The following is a 13,431-nucleotide window of genomic DNA, read 5'->3' as shown; positions in this document are numbered from 1 at the left end:
CATGCACACACACACACACACACACACCCAAGAAACTTCAACAAATCAACATCAAAGAGCAACACAGCACATTAACAACATCATTACATAACGTCTGCGTAGGAGGAACCTTTTTGGGAGGTTTCTCTTTATCCTGTGAAATGAGATAATCTGCCATATATAACATGGCAAAAGTTATGTGTCCTATGGCTTTTAGCCAAACCTGAGACACCATTTCAAACCTAGACAGTGAAACTACAGGTAGACAACCAGATATTAAAATCTTCAGTAGAAGTACAGTATTTACACAACGCTCTGATGTTGTTAATTGATCTTGGCTCATTACACTTTGGTTTATTTTTGCTCAGTTTGAAGCAGTTTATCTTTGACTTTGTCACTTGAAGATTTGATAAGAATTAAATAATGATACTTACAAATATGCTGCCATTGTAAACAGGATAAGAGATGTTTAGCTAATTTTAGCTAATTTTAGCTTACTTTAGCAGTCTAGTTAATGATGTTTTCTCCTTGAAGTAATGCTATTAAAAGGAAAATAATGACATTGTTCAGTCTTAAAAAACACGTTCTACGAATATTGTATGTTAGCTCTGTCAGCAAAGCCTAGCTTGGTTTTGTTGTTTAGTTTACTATATCTTATCTTGGACTTAGCTTAGCTTAACTTAGGTTGACACCTGTTATTATTAAAAACAATATAATGATCCAAGAATACTAATGTATAATACACTGCCCGGCCAAAAAAATAAAAAAGTCACCACCTGGATTTCACTAAGCAAATAGATACGAGCCTCCTATTGGATATTTACTGCATGGGTGATTATCTTTCAGCTGGCAACAAGTTTTTTAACCCCAACTGATGCAATGAGTAGCTTCTCATTTCTTAAACAACCACGTCGAAAGACACATCCTGTGGTCGTGGAAAAGATGTTAGTGTGTTTGACAAGGGTCCAATCATTGGAAAAGAAAACAGAGAAAACATCTAAGGAGATTGAAGAAACTACTAAAATTGGTAACCATCGTCTTTGAGGAAGAAATGTGGTTGAAAAAAAAATCCTGATTGATCGTGATCGGCGATCACTTAAAAATTTTGTCAAATCGAAGAAAAATAACTGCAGAAATCAGGGCTATGTTTAATAGTGAAAGTAACAACATTTCCACACGTACAATGTGAAGGGAACTCAAGGGATTGGGACTGAACAGCTGTGTAGCCTTAAGCAAACCACTAATCAGTGAGGCTAACCAGAAAAAAGGCTTCAATTTGCTAGGGAGCATAAAGATTGGACTCTGGAGCAATGGAAGAAGGTCATGTGGTCTGATGAGTCCAGATTTACCCTGTTCCAGAGTGATGGGGGCATCAGGGTAAGAAGAGAGGCAGATGAAGTGATGCACCCATCATGCCTAGTGCTGTACAAGCCTGTGGGGGCAGTGCTATGATCTGGGGTTGCTGCAGTTGCTCAGGTCAGGGTTCAGCAACATTATGTGCCCAAAGAATGAGGTCAGCTGACTACCTGATTATACTGAATGACCAGGTTATTCCATCAATGGATTTTTTCTTCCCTGATGGCACGGGCATATTCCAAGATGACAATGCCAGGATTCATGCGGCTCAAATTGTGAAAGAGTGGTTCAGGGAGCATGAGACATGGATTGGCCACCACAGAGTCCAGACCTTAACCCCACTGAGAATCTTTGGGATGTGCTAGAGAAGGCTTTGTGCAGTGGTCAGACTCTCCCATCATCAATACAAGATCTTGGTGAAAAGTTAATGCAACACTGGATAGAAATAAATCTTGTGACATTGCAGAAGCTAATCGAAACACTGCCACAGCGAATGCATGCTGTAATCAAAGCTAAAGGCGGTCCAACGAATTATTAAAGTGTGGCGACTTTTTTTTTTTTGGCCAGGCAGTGTATATATAGAAAAAAATGACAACCAATGTGAACTGAAGCAGTTTTCAGTGGAGCTGCACAGCCATCTTAGCTAACAGCGCCAAGCTAAGATGGCCATGTTTATTATAGTTTAGCTTACCTTTAAGCTGTAGGATGTCATAAAAAATAAATAAATGTAAAACAGACTTTATGATTGTATGCTTGTATCGCTTAGCATATGCTTAACTTTTAATTGGTTTCATCAGACTAAACAGATGTAGTTGAAAAACAAAATAGTATTCCAGAAAGAATCAGTGTTTAATAAATGTTCTGACAGCCAAAATTAATTGGGTGCATCTAATTTGTTGTAGCTTAGTTTAGTCACCTTAGTACTACTCCTCCAGTACTACTGTGAAAAATCTTGGTGTTATATTTGATGAGGATATGTCCTTTAAATGTCACATAAAGCAAGTGACCAGGACTGCCTTCTTTCACCTGCGTAATATCGTCAAAATTAGGAACATCCTGTCTCAGAGTGATGCTGAAAAACTAGTTCATGCATTTGTGTCGTCCAGACTGGATTATTGTAATTCATTACTGTCTGGCTGTCCAAATAGCTCTTTAAAAAGCCTCCAATTGATTCAAAATGCCGCAGCAAGAGCATTGACAGGAATTAGCAAGAGAGATCATATTACTCCAGTTTTAGCTTCTCTTCACTGGCTCCCTTTAAAGTCTAGAATATAATTTAAAATCCTCTTCCTTACATACAAGGCCCTTAAAGGCCTAGCTCCATTGTATCTTAAAGACCTCATTGTACCATATCATCCCAACAGATCACTTCGGTCTGAAAGTGCAGGCCTACTTGTGGTTCCTAGAATTTCAAAAAGTAGAATGGGAGGTAGAGCTTTCAGGTATCAGGCTCCTCTCCTGTGGAACCAGCTCCCAGTTTGGGTTCGGGAGGCAGACACTCTATTTTTAAGGTCAGGCTTAAGACTTTCCTTTTTGATCAAGCTTATAGTTAGGGCTGGACTAAACCATCCCTTAGTTATGCTGCTATAGGCCTCGGCTGCTGGGGGACGATGCACCAAACACATGTCCTCCTTCTTTCTTCTCTCTCCTCTCTCACATCCTCCACTTTCTTTTCTCTGGCACAGAGCTCTTGCCCTCTAATTTCCTATCTACTACTAGTCATGCAATTCTGTGCTATTACTATATAGAATGTTTACTGCTGTGTGTCCCTCCCCTCTCCTCCCACTGGGTTCTGCTCAAGGTTTCTTCCTGTTAAAAGGGAGTTTTTCCTTGCCACCGTCGCCTACAGGCTTGCTCTGGGGGTTTCAGGCCGGGTTTTTGTAAAGCGTCTTGAGACGATTTGTATTGTTATTGACACTATACAAATAAAATTGAATTGAAAAAAATTTAATTAGTTTAGTCTAGCTAAAGCACTAGTCTAGCCTAATTAAATTTAATGTTGATGAATTAGAACCTGCTGAGTGGCCGAGAATATATGTTCAGAATAAGAAATAATACACAAAGAAACCAAAAAGGCTCATCTTAAAACTGGTTGGTGCTCATTTACATGTTCATTGTATGTTAGGTAAGCCATCTCATAGTGTTTTCGTTTACTGTAATTTAGCCGAGTACTAACATGAATTACATTATTTTGATTTAACGTTAGTAACTTAATGAACCAAATAAAAGTAAAAAATCTAATAACACTAAATAATGAAACAAATATGTTCATTGTGCAAAAGAAAACATAAATAAAAGTCGGCTAATAGGATGCGATTAATTATGGCAATGGCTCAATAGACACAGCAGCTGACATATTTCAGCCTCATAATTATAAAGAAACAGCATGAATGAATAATGAGCACCATCACTTATCACCGAAAGTATCATGCTGTACCAAAGCACTCCACTTTGTCCATCTTTACATAAAATCAGTGGTTTTATTGCAGGTAAAGTTTCGACTTTCTAAAAATATAATGGACGATGCAAAATATGCTGGAGGTGCTGTTTTTATTGGTACAAAATGTGAAAAAGCTGTCAGAATTTCAGGCAGCTGCACATTTTAGGTTGAATACATGGGGAAAAACATAATTAGTGACTATTCATCTTTGTCAGGAAAAATAAATAGAAAAAAAATGTTTTTTTGTAACAGACTTTTGGAAAAATGTGGTATTCATTTTGTTGCTATGTACTGAAACGACAATAATGGTTTAAGATGGCATCCATAAATCATTTTGGTCTCATATGCTGCTCAGAGAAATTAGACTGATGTCAATGTTTAAAACTGCACCTACGACAAAACACATACACTTATGCTTGTTCTACATGTTTTTCTTCTTCTTCTTCTACTACTACTACTACTTGTTCTTGTTCTTCTTCTACATGCTGTTGTTGTTCTTCTTCTTCTACTGCTACTCATTGTTCTTCTACTACTTCTTGTTCTTCTTCTACTACTTTTTCATGTTCTTCTTCTATTACTTGTTGTTCTTCCTCTGTATCTTCTTCTACTACTACTTGTTGTTCTTCTACATGCTGTTGTTGTTCTACTATTACGTGTTGTTCTTCTACTACTACTCATTGTTCTTCTATTACTTCTTGTTCTTCTTCTACTACTTCTTCTTCTTCTTTTCCTACATATTGTTGTTCTTCTTCTATTACATGTTGTTGTTTTTCCTCTGCATCTTCCTCTTCTTCTACTACTACTTGTTGTTCTTTTTCTACATGCTGGTGTTGTTGTTCTTCTACTACTACTCCTTGTTCTTCTTCTATTGCTTGTTGTTCTTCCTCTGCATCTTCTTCTTCTTCTACTACTACTTGTTGTTCTTCTTCTACATGCTGTTGTTGTTCTTCTGCTACTACTCACTGTTGTTCTTCTACTACTTCTTGTTGTTCTTCTTTTCCTACATATTGTTGTTCTTCTTGTTCTTCTTGTTCTTCTTGTTCTTGTTCTTCTTCTTCTTCTTCTTCTTCTTCTTCTTCTTCTTCTTCCCAAACTTTGTTTGTTTCCCATATTTGGGCATTGGGGTAGATGTAACATGTTTCCATTACCAAGATGTTGGATTTGTGAAGTGAAACGGCTGATGATGATGATTGATGGTGTGTTGGTGGTCTCTGAGCTCATTCTGGTTTGAGGTTTATGGGTTTAATGAATTAAAATCTCTGCGTTGAGCCCAAAGAAATCTCAAAAATGATGAAGCACAGCCGTATCTCCTTTCTTTTTAGTATTCTAGAGCTTTTACCCAAAGATACAGTCAAAAGTAAAGTTAAAATACGTCTTTACTGAGCTAACTTCCTCATCCTGACAACACCAGTTTCATTAAAGGTGTACTTTCTTTTCAAAAGGGTATAATAAACTATCAGCCCTGCTCTCAACAGGGTCCAATGAAAACATTGTGCACTTATCCTTCTCCCAGACACAATAATTCAAGACTTTTCTAATGCCTTAACTTATCAAGACTGTAAGTGAGGAAATGAGGCTAAACCAACCCTAAATAACACAAAGAGCAAAATCTTGGCGAGCAGTTTTTTTTGGACAAAGTATACGTCTTTAACTGTTCCAGTGTGACGATGCTCCTGTGAGATGAATGAAAAATATCAGCTGTCTAATCACAGCTAATGGATACTGCAGAGTTTGGTATAAACATTACATGTAAGTCTTATCTCAAAGAGGATGTTCTCCTTTGCAGCTGGAGGTACTGTATGTCTGCCTCCTTTTTGTGTGCATTAGTGATTCACCCAGCTTCAGACAGACAGACAGAGCATGAAGACTTTGATGTTCTCAAATGAAACATCTGCACAATATAAGACAGAAGAAGGAAGAAAAACTGTAGAGGAAAACGAAGGACGGACATGTGACTAAGGTTTAATGGACTGAATGAAGTGGGTTTAAAAGACACGAGTGTGGAATAAACTTTCCTTTAATAACATCTCACGGTCTATTTCCTGCATTTTCTCTTAACATTCAACATGGGGCTGCTAGCCGTTAAACACTTGCTATCACCTTTCTCTTCATTCAGCAGCTGACACATTTTAGATCCTTCTGGATGTGCAGTCAGATCAAAGCATTAGTGTTTCTGCTCTGCCCAGAGTGGATTTTATCAGTAATTGCAACACTCATAGAGTTCATAGAGTACATGTTGAATCTTGTTCTTTGATGACGTTACTCAGAAGAGCATTTTCACAAAAGCACACGAAAGTCCGAGCTTTTGACCTCAAATGGCTTCAACTACGTGGAAAAGCCACTTTCCGTTCTTTCATGTTTGATGAATTGCTCTGAGCAGCATCTTGGAAGGACAAAATGTCCCCAAAACACTTTAGAAAGTATATCGTGTTTAAGAGCTGAAAAATTGAAAACCACAATCAGAAACCGACAGAATTGACTCACAGGGAGCAGACCACCGAGGACTGCAGCAGAGTCCTGGAGAAACGCATTCATCCTACTGATGAATCCACAACTGGATGGTAATACAAACAGGTTTATCGGTAGATTTATTCACATGCAAGAATTAAAACAATCTGTGAGTTTACATACGTCAGCAGTAAAGGTTGTACAATGTGGCGATTAAGTGGATTTCTTACGGCCATGACAACTAAAGAAATAGAAATTGATTAAAGAATATTTCCACTCAGTTTCTCTTTATGATGCTACAACTGTTTGTGATATATTATATCAACTCATACAATACCACAGAGACTTTTGGGTTCCTTCCTTAAACCTCATCTGACAAGCTTCAGCTCCTTAACTCTTGGCTCCCACTCCCGTGCAAAGGGTCGGTCCAAAAGTAATATTTTAATGCTGAATTTGGAAAAAAGCACACCTGAAAAAGCATGTTCTGTTTCATAAATTACTAGCAAATAGCGCAGTAATCACAAGTATAATGAAAAATACAATTGTATTTGTGTATAAATGATTATTTGGTGAAAAATTATGACAAGGATGTAATTACAAAAAAGAATGAAGTTAAAAGATTGAAGTGTAAACCTAAAACGTTTCAGTCCTGGTTGATTTGGTGACACCAGATGCACTTCAGTACAACAGGTCACAGCATGCTGGGGACAGAAATAAATTGTTTTAATAAATAAGTTAGATATTAAACTACCTTTTCCATTCTTCTGTGATCATCTGACTTTATGGTTACCTCCCTGTGAAGTTGGAGGTGTGTGGCCTTTTGCCTGAAGCTCTTCATCAGCCCACTTTGACTGCTCCTTCTGAAATAAAAAATATTTTTTTATAAAAACAAACACTATAGTGTTTGTGGGTTAAATTTATACCAAAATATACTCAGATAGATACTCGAATAGATTTCTTTGCTTGATGTACTAGTACGTTAGTTTAACTTAGTAACTTAGTCTGTTGTGAAAATAACATACATTATTGCCTTACTGTGCAAAAAACAATATAGTTTATATGTAAGATATTTTGTGTGTATGGGTTTGTCTTCAAAGTCACTCATAACTACTGCTGTGTAATACTGGTAGTGAACATTGGTGCAATATTTTCCTACATAAAACTGTGTAAAATGGGACCACTAGAATAAAGTATTAATGCACGGTACTGGATAAAACAAACTGCGCATGTCTGTATCAGTGTATCTTTGTTTTACTCACTCCTGATCATAACTCTAACATACATGACATACAGTTCATGTTGACATAGCGCCTTTTAATAAGCCTGCACTGTGTTTTAATGACAGTGTTCTGCATGATGTCATTCTGAGAGCATGAGCCGGGGTCTCATGTTTGTGAGACACTTGGCAGGTCTCTGTGTGTTCCTGCAGAGACGGTGCTGTGCAGACAGCTTGATGGAGTTCAGCAACAGTGGTGGTGGTCTCTAGGGAGAAACCAGTAAAAAAGGTTTATTTTCCACCAGTTGGAGTCAAACTGCTTCAATGAAAAATATCAGTCAGTCTGAGTCACAGCCTTTTAATGAGCAATTTTCATTTCACTTAATCATTGTGCAGCACAGCCGCTGATTTTATTAGTTTTTCCTCCATGTTTCCGTATCATATTGCAAGCACATTTTAGGTGCATCACTTCAGCCTTTTATTTATTCATTTAAACTTAATATATTATTGCTGTAAGCTGTCTGATATGTGACATGTTTATTTATTTCCCATAAAGTTATCCAAATCATATCCTGAAAAGTGCTTTCCGGTGATTTTTTATTTTTATTAACAGTATAACCGCACACAATTAAATAAAGACAAATCAATCATCGACTCATAAATGATCTAATCAAACCATATTGGGTCTTTTTTGTTATTCCAAGCAAAACAGAATGACAGCACTTCTGCAGGGAGGAAAACCAAAGCTGATGAGCTGCAAAAGCGGTGCGAATGGAAAGGGAAGAAACCTAGACAAAGATCATGTAAATGGAAAAAGAAAACACAAAAATCCTTTAAGGTTTAAATGCCCTGCTAGAAATACTGAAAAGTTCATTGATAGTGTATTTTAAAAAGATGTTACTCCAATAAAAACACTTACAAGCGCGCCCTCTGATGGGTATGTGTGTAATAACAGATAGTGCCTGGAAAAGCATGTTGAACAGCAACTGAAACAATGTTACCATGATGACAAAACTGAAAGCGCTTGTCATCAAAACACATGGCAGGGACATAAAGCATATACTGTTACCAGTATATTTGGGTCACTTACCACATCCACATTGACCCTTTAGGCCCTAATTTAAGTTCAAACTGGCATTATACATAGAAGTCTATTGGTACATTTACCAAGACGATTTACTTTTGTAAATGTTCATTATTTACCATTCATTTACACAAAAAGTAGAATGTTTTCTGTTTGTACAGATGCACACAAATAATGCAACGGATTTGCATGTGACACTTTTATCAGAACCCCATAATTGACTGTTCATCCTCAAAAAGTAAGTACAAAGTAATTGTTGCAGTTTTCACAAAATCCATTTTCTGTTTTTATTAATTACGAGGCAACGAAGAAACAATAAAAAGCTACAGGTAATATTTTTTCCCTTTGAAGATGTATCTCTTCTTCTTGTAGTTTTCCTTCTTCTTCCTGCTGATCCACCGGATGCGAGCTCTGTCCATTCTGTCCTGGCTGGCTGACAGAAAAGTCCGGTCAGGAAAAATCTCCTTCAGCTTGCTTAAAAAAAACACCTCCAGACTTCGACCAGCCTGGCCCACCTCAGAGTCTGGCTACACATAGAGGATACAGAAGAAGAAAAAACAGAAAGCTATAAACTGTAATTTACAGAAAAAAATCTCTGTATACTGATCAAGTAAACATTCTGCAAGTCCTAGGCCACAAATGTCAACATGTCATCTTACCATCCTAGTACTTTGAGCTAAATGCTAACATTGGCATGCTAGCATGCTAAACTAAGATGGCAACTGCACATTCAACATCATAATCATGTTAGCATGCTGGTATCTAAGCTGCACTTAGACATAGCAGCTGCACATGGCTTTAGAGTCTTTTTACTTGAAACGTGGCTCAGCTTGCTGTCACACATGGAACTTTCCCCCACAGTCTAAGTAAGTGCAGAAATAATTCAGTTAACACTAGGAGCTAGATTAAAGTGGAAAATCCACTCATATTTCTTGTGGCAGACTTACGTAATTGAAAGTAGCACAGTTTTTGAACATCAGCAGGATGTCGTCAACAAACTGCTCAGCTGTGAAATAGTGGAGAGTGTTGCTCTTGTCCAGTTTCCTGCGGATCACCGACAGGTCGATGGGCCTCTTGATGATCTGGTAGTAGTTTCGGGCCTGGAGCACATTCACAGAAATTAGATCGCTATAGGAGGGAAGAGTGTCATTTTAATGTCATGTGGAAAGTTTCACCTCTGTCAGGGGTGTTTTCAGGAACATTACCGCCAATGTGATTTATTTGATGGGAATTTTTTAAGATGTTTTGGTGCAGATGTTTTACATAAATTAAGCTGACTGACCAGAGGGCTGACAGGTTCATGGAATGGAGCGCTGAGCAGGTGACAGTACAAGGACAGAGTTAACTTCTCACACCTCTGCAGAGAGAAAAAGAGACAGACAAAATCTTGTGGTTGAATACTGAGTCTCCAAAACACAATTTGTTTTTAATAATTGTTTTTATTCGCTGATATCAGAAGAGGCCTGAGTGAGAAGGAAATTGAACATCACATGAAACAAGTGTTTAGTTCTCACCTAACTCTTGAATTAAATATTAAACAGCGGCAGAAATCAATCCACTGACTCTGCACTACAGCTCACCCTCTGGTCCTGGTTGGACAGTGTGTAAGGTGCGTTGACTCCCACACAGGAGTGCATATTCTCGCAATCATAGGCCTCCACGGGCTCCTGGTCCGTTCTGCACAGTGTACACACCCAGTCACCTCTGCAGAACATACAGGACCTCTGTTTGGTCAATAGCCACAATTGCAAACTGCCACTGTAACACAGTGTACTGATTATCATCATGAGAGTGTGTGCAGAGCTGATAAAGGCGCAGCAGATGTGTGTATTCACATGATGCTTACAATGGGAAGCTGATAAGAGGAGGTATATGACAGGCCAAGTGGTAAACCTTGGGGCAGCGGTCGCAGCAGAGCAGATCTCCTCCATTCAGACAGACAGCACAGAAATCTTCACTCTCTAGTTCCTCGGCCCCAGGTCCAGCTTCAGACTCCACGATAGATAAGTCAGCCTGTTCCTGTGAGCAGCAGAGATCAGGTCTTTGGTCTTCACTGTCATCCACTATATCAACCTCACATTTATTTTGGGGTTCTTCCTCCAGCTGCAGGCATCGAGCCCGGTCTGCTTCAGCCTCCGGTTCCAGTTCAATCACTATGGTCTGGTCTGGATCTGGATCCAAATAAAATGTCTCTGAATCGCTTTTCCCATTATCGGAAGCAGAATCAAACACAATGTAAGGGTGATCTGGATTAGAGTCACAGTCAAAGCCTGAGTCCTGCTCTGGTTCTCCAGACGGGGAGCTGTCAGAGCAGATTGGTTCAGTCCAGGATGCTGCCTCATTTGGACTGAAGCCATTCTATTGGTATAGATGAAAGGAAAAAAGGCAGAGAAAAGAGTGAAATAATCGTAAAATCTTTGTCACACATTTTAGTGTCTAGACCTTCATTTCTGTACCTGCTGAGGACCATTTAAAGGCAAGTCATTGTGGAGCTCAGTTCGTGTCTGGCCGGGCAGTCGTACCAGAGTCACCACAGGCTGCAGCGATGATAAGTACACAGACTGGAAGTTCAGACGCTCCAGGCTCACCACAGCTATGCAGGAATTACCCAGAATCCTCTGCGCTTCTGGGTTAATTCTGTGACAATAAATTAGGGCTAGGTGAACGCTCTGTTTGCAGTAAAAACATTGTGCAATTGCAGCACAAGCAAAAGCATATCTGTCGAAACTGAGTTTTATTACATCACGCATTGTCAATATTATCCAACGTGGAGGATTTAACATGATTTAAAAAAAAAAATAGTATGACATTTTTGAAGTGATTACCAGAGCCTAGCATAAAAGACAGGAAACAGTGAGTCAGGTTCTGTAAAATGTTCATCAAAACACTTACAGTGACCATAACAAATCAATGCATTCTCCATTATTGCATGTCTCTGTTTCAACTTTGTGCAGCCCCATATATATTGTGTGAGAATGTGGTTTGTTTGTGATCGTTATGTACTGTACAGTGGCACTTAAAATGACTTGTGCCCCTCGGAATTTTTTATATTTCTACATAAAAATAGTTCAATACATCAGTGGATTTTCACGCAAACGAAACAGAAATATCACACTTGTGCATTTATTTATTCAAGGACATTAATCATTTGTGCATATCTGTGTTTGCAAAAGTATATGAAACCTTGCTTTCAGTAGCCGATGTAACTAGCTGAGATGTCCAGACATTTTGACTATGGATTTGAGGATTTCAAACTCTTTAGAGATGTTTTTGTAACAACAACTCCTTTTCTGGGGTACTCAGGGAAGCTCCTTTTTTGTCAGTGCTGTCAGACTGTGGCAAATCTTAAAGCTAAACAGGGCACTGAACGACACCTGAGTCTCATTACATTAACTGGAAACACTTCTGAACAGATGGACTCTAATTTGGCCTTGAAATGAAATTGCAATCCCGGAGGTGCACTTACTTTTGCAACTTACAGATATGCAATATGAGTTAATAGGTTAACTTTGGATTTCTTAGCTTTAGAGAGAGCCAGGCTCTCTCATTTTGCTTCCAATGTTTATGCTAGACAAAGATAATCATGCATCTCCATAATAAATCAACATACATGACATTAGTAATCTTCTTACTCTGGGCAACAGTGCATTTCCCAAAATGCCAAACTATTCCTTTAAATAAATTATCTGAGCAATTTCACAATGTTATTATTTATTTTACCTGATTGTCTTCATAAAAGCTTGTACACTTTTGTGAGGACGTCTTTCCCTTTTATCAGACGATGGAGAGGCCACTCTGGTTCTTCCGTTGCATGACTGGTTTGTCTCTTTTTCCATCTCAGATGATCCAGTAATGCTGAGCTATTTTTTAAAACAGAGATTTAGCGTCTTTGTAGTCATGCTAAGATTCTGAATATTCATTAACTCTTCTTTTCGCTAGCTCTCAGCATAACCCTCACTTTGATGATCCAATTGTTTTTAACACTATGTGTATCTGTATTACTTGTTCTGCCAAGGGGATTGGCTCCTCTGCTGCGGTTGCCAGATCTGGACCAGTCTCAGATGACATGGCCTCCAGTGCCAGCCGTGCTCCAAGCCCGGCTTCCCGTGGCAACAGGGTGGCCCGCCTTTGTGGAAAGTTGCCATGGCATCGGTGAGGCAAGTCGGCCATATCCAGGAGATTGGGCCTCTTGGGGTGAAAAAACAAAGAAAACACAGAAGAAGCTGCTAGTTCAAAATCTCCAGCGTGCTCTGTGTTTGAAGACAAAGTAGCCGAATCAAAACAAACAGAAACCCACCAAAGAAACAGTGGACAGATCCATCAAACTCCCGTCTGACTGCTCTTCTGCACAAAACATGTCTCTAGATATCACATGAATGACAAAACAAATACACACTGTGTATGCGACAGGGAGCAGAGCATGATCATCTAGTAACAACAGTGTTTAATTTGAAAATGAATCATACCTTACCCGAGTGTGAAGCCAAGCACTGAAAAAATAAGATGTCTGCTTCAGAAATCCAGTTGAATGTGTCCTCAGGTGGATGTGAGCTGAGGAGGAGAGAGATGGCACTGTTCTGTGTGTCCAGTATCAAGGGGGACACAAGTGATTTGATTGGTGGAGAAATGATTCAACCTCGGCCCCCTGACAGTTCAGCACACAAACAAATGTTTCACATTGAATGTTTCATCAGTCCGACAATGCTTTGAATGAAACAGTATGGATTCTTTAACTTGGGATATGTTTCTGAACGCTTCTCGGCCACTGAAATTAAAGCTCCCATTTAAAGCACTCAGCCTGCTTCAAAATTACACTCAATTGTAATTTGGAGTACAAGAGACATTTCTCACATGTGTGCAAAACCTAAAAACCTAAAAAAAAAAGACTGCAGAACACAAGGCATGCAG

Source organism: Chelon labrosus (assembly GCF_963514085.1).
Source record: "Chelon labrosus genome assembly, chromosome: 11".
Classification (NCBI taxonomy): domain Eukaryota; kingdom Metazoa; phylum Chordata; class Actinopteri; order Mugiliformes; family Mugilidae; genus Chelon; species Chelon labrosus.
The sequence above is the reverse complement of the archived record's forward strand: the minus strand, read 5'-3'. Positions refer to the sequence as shown.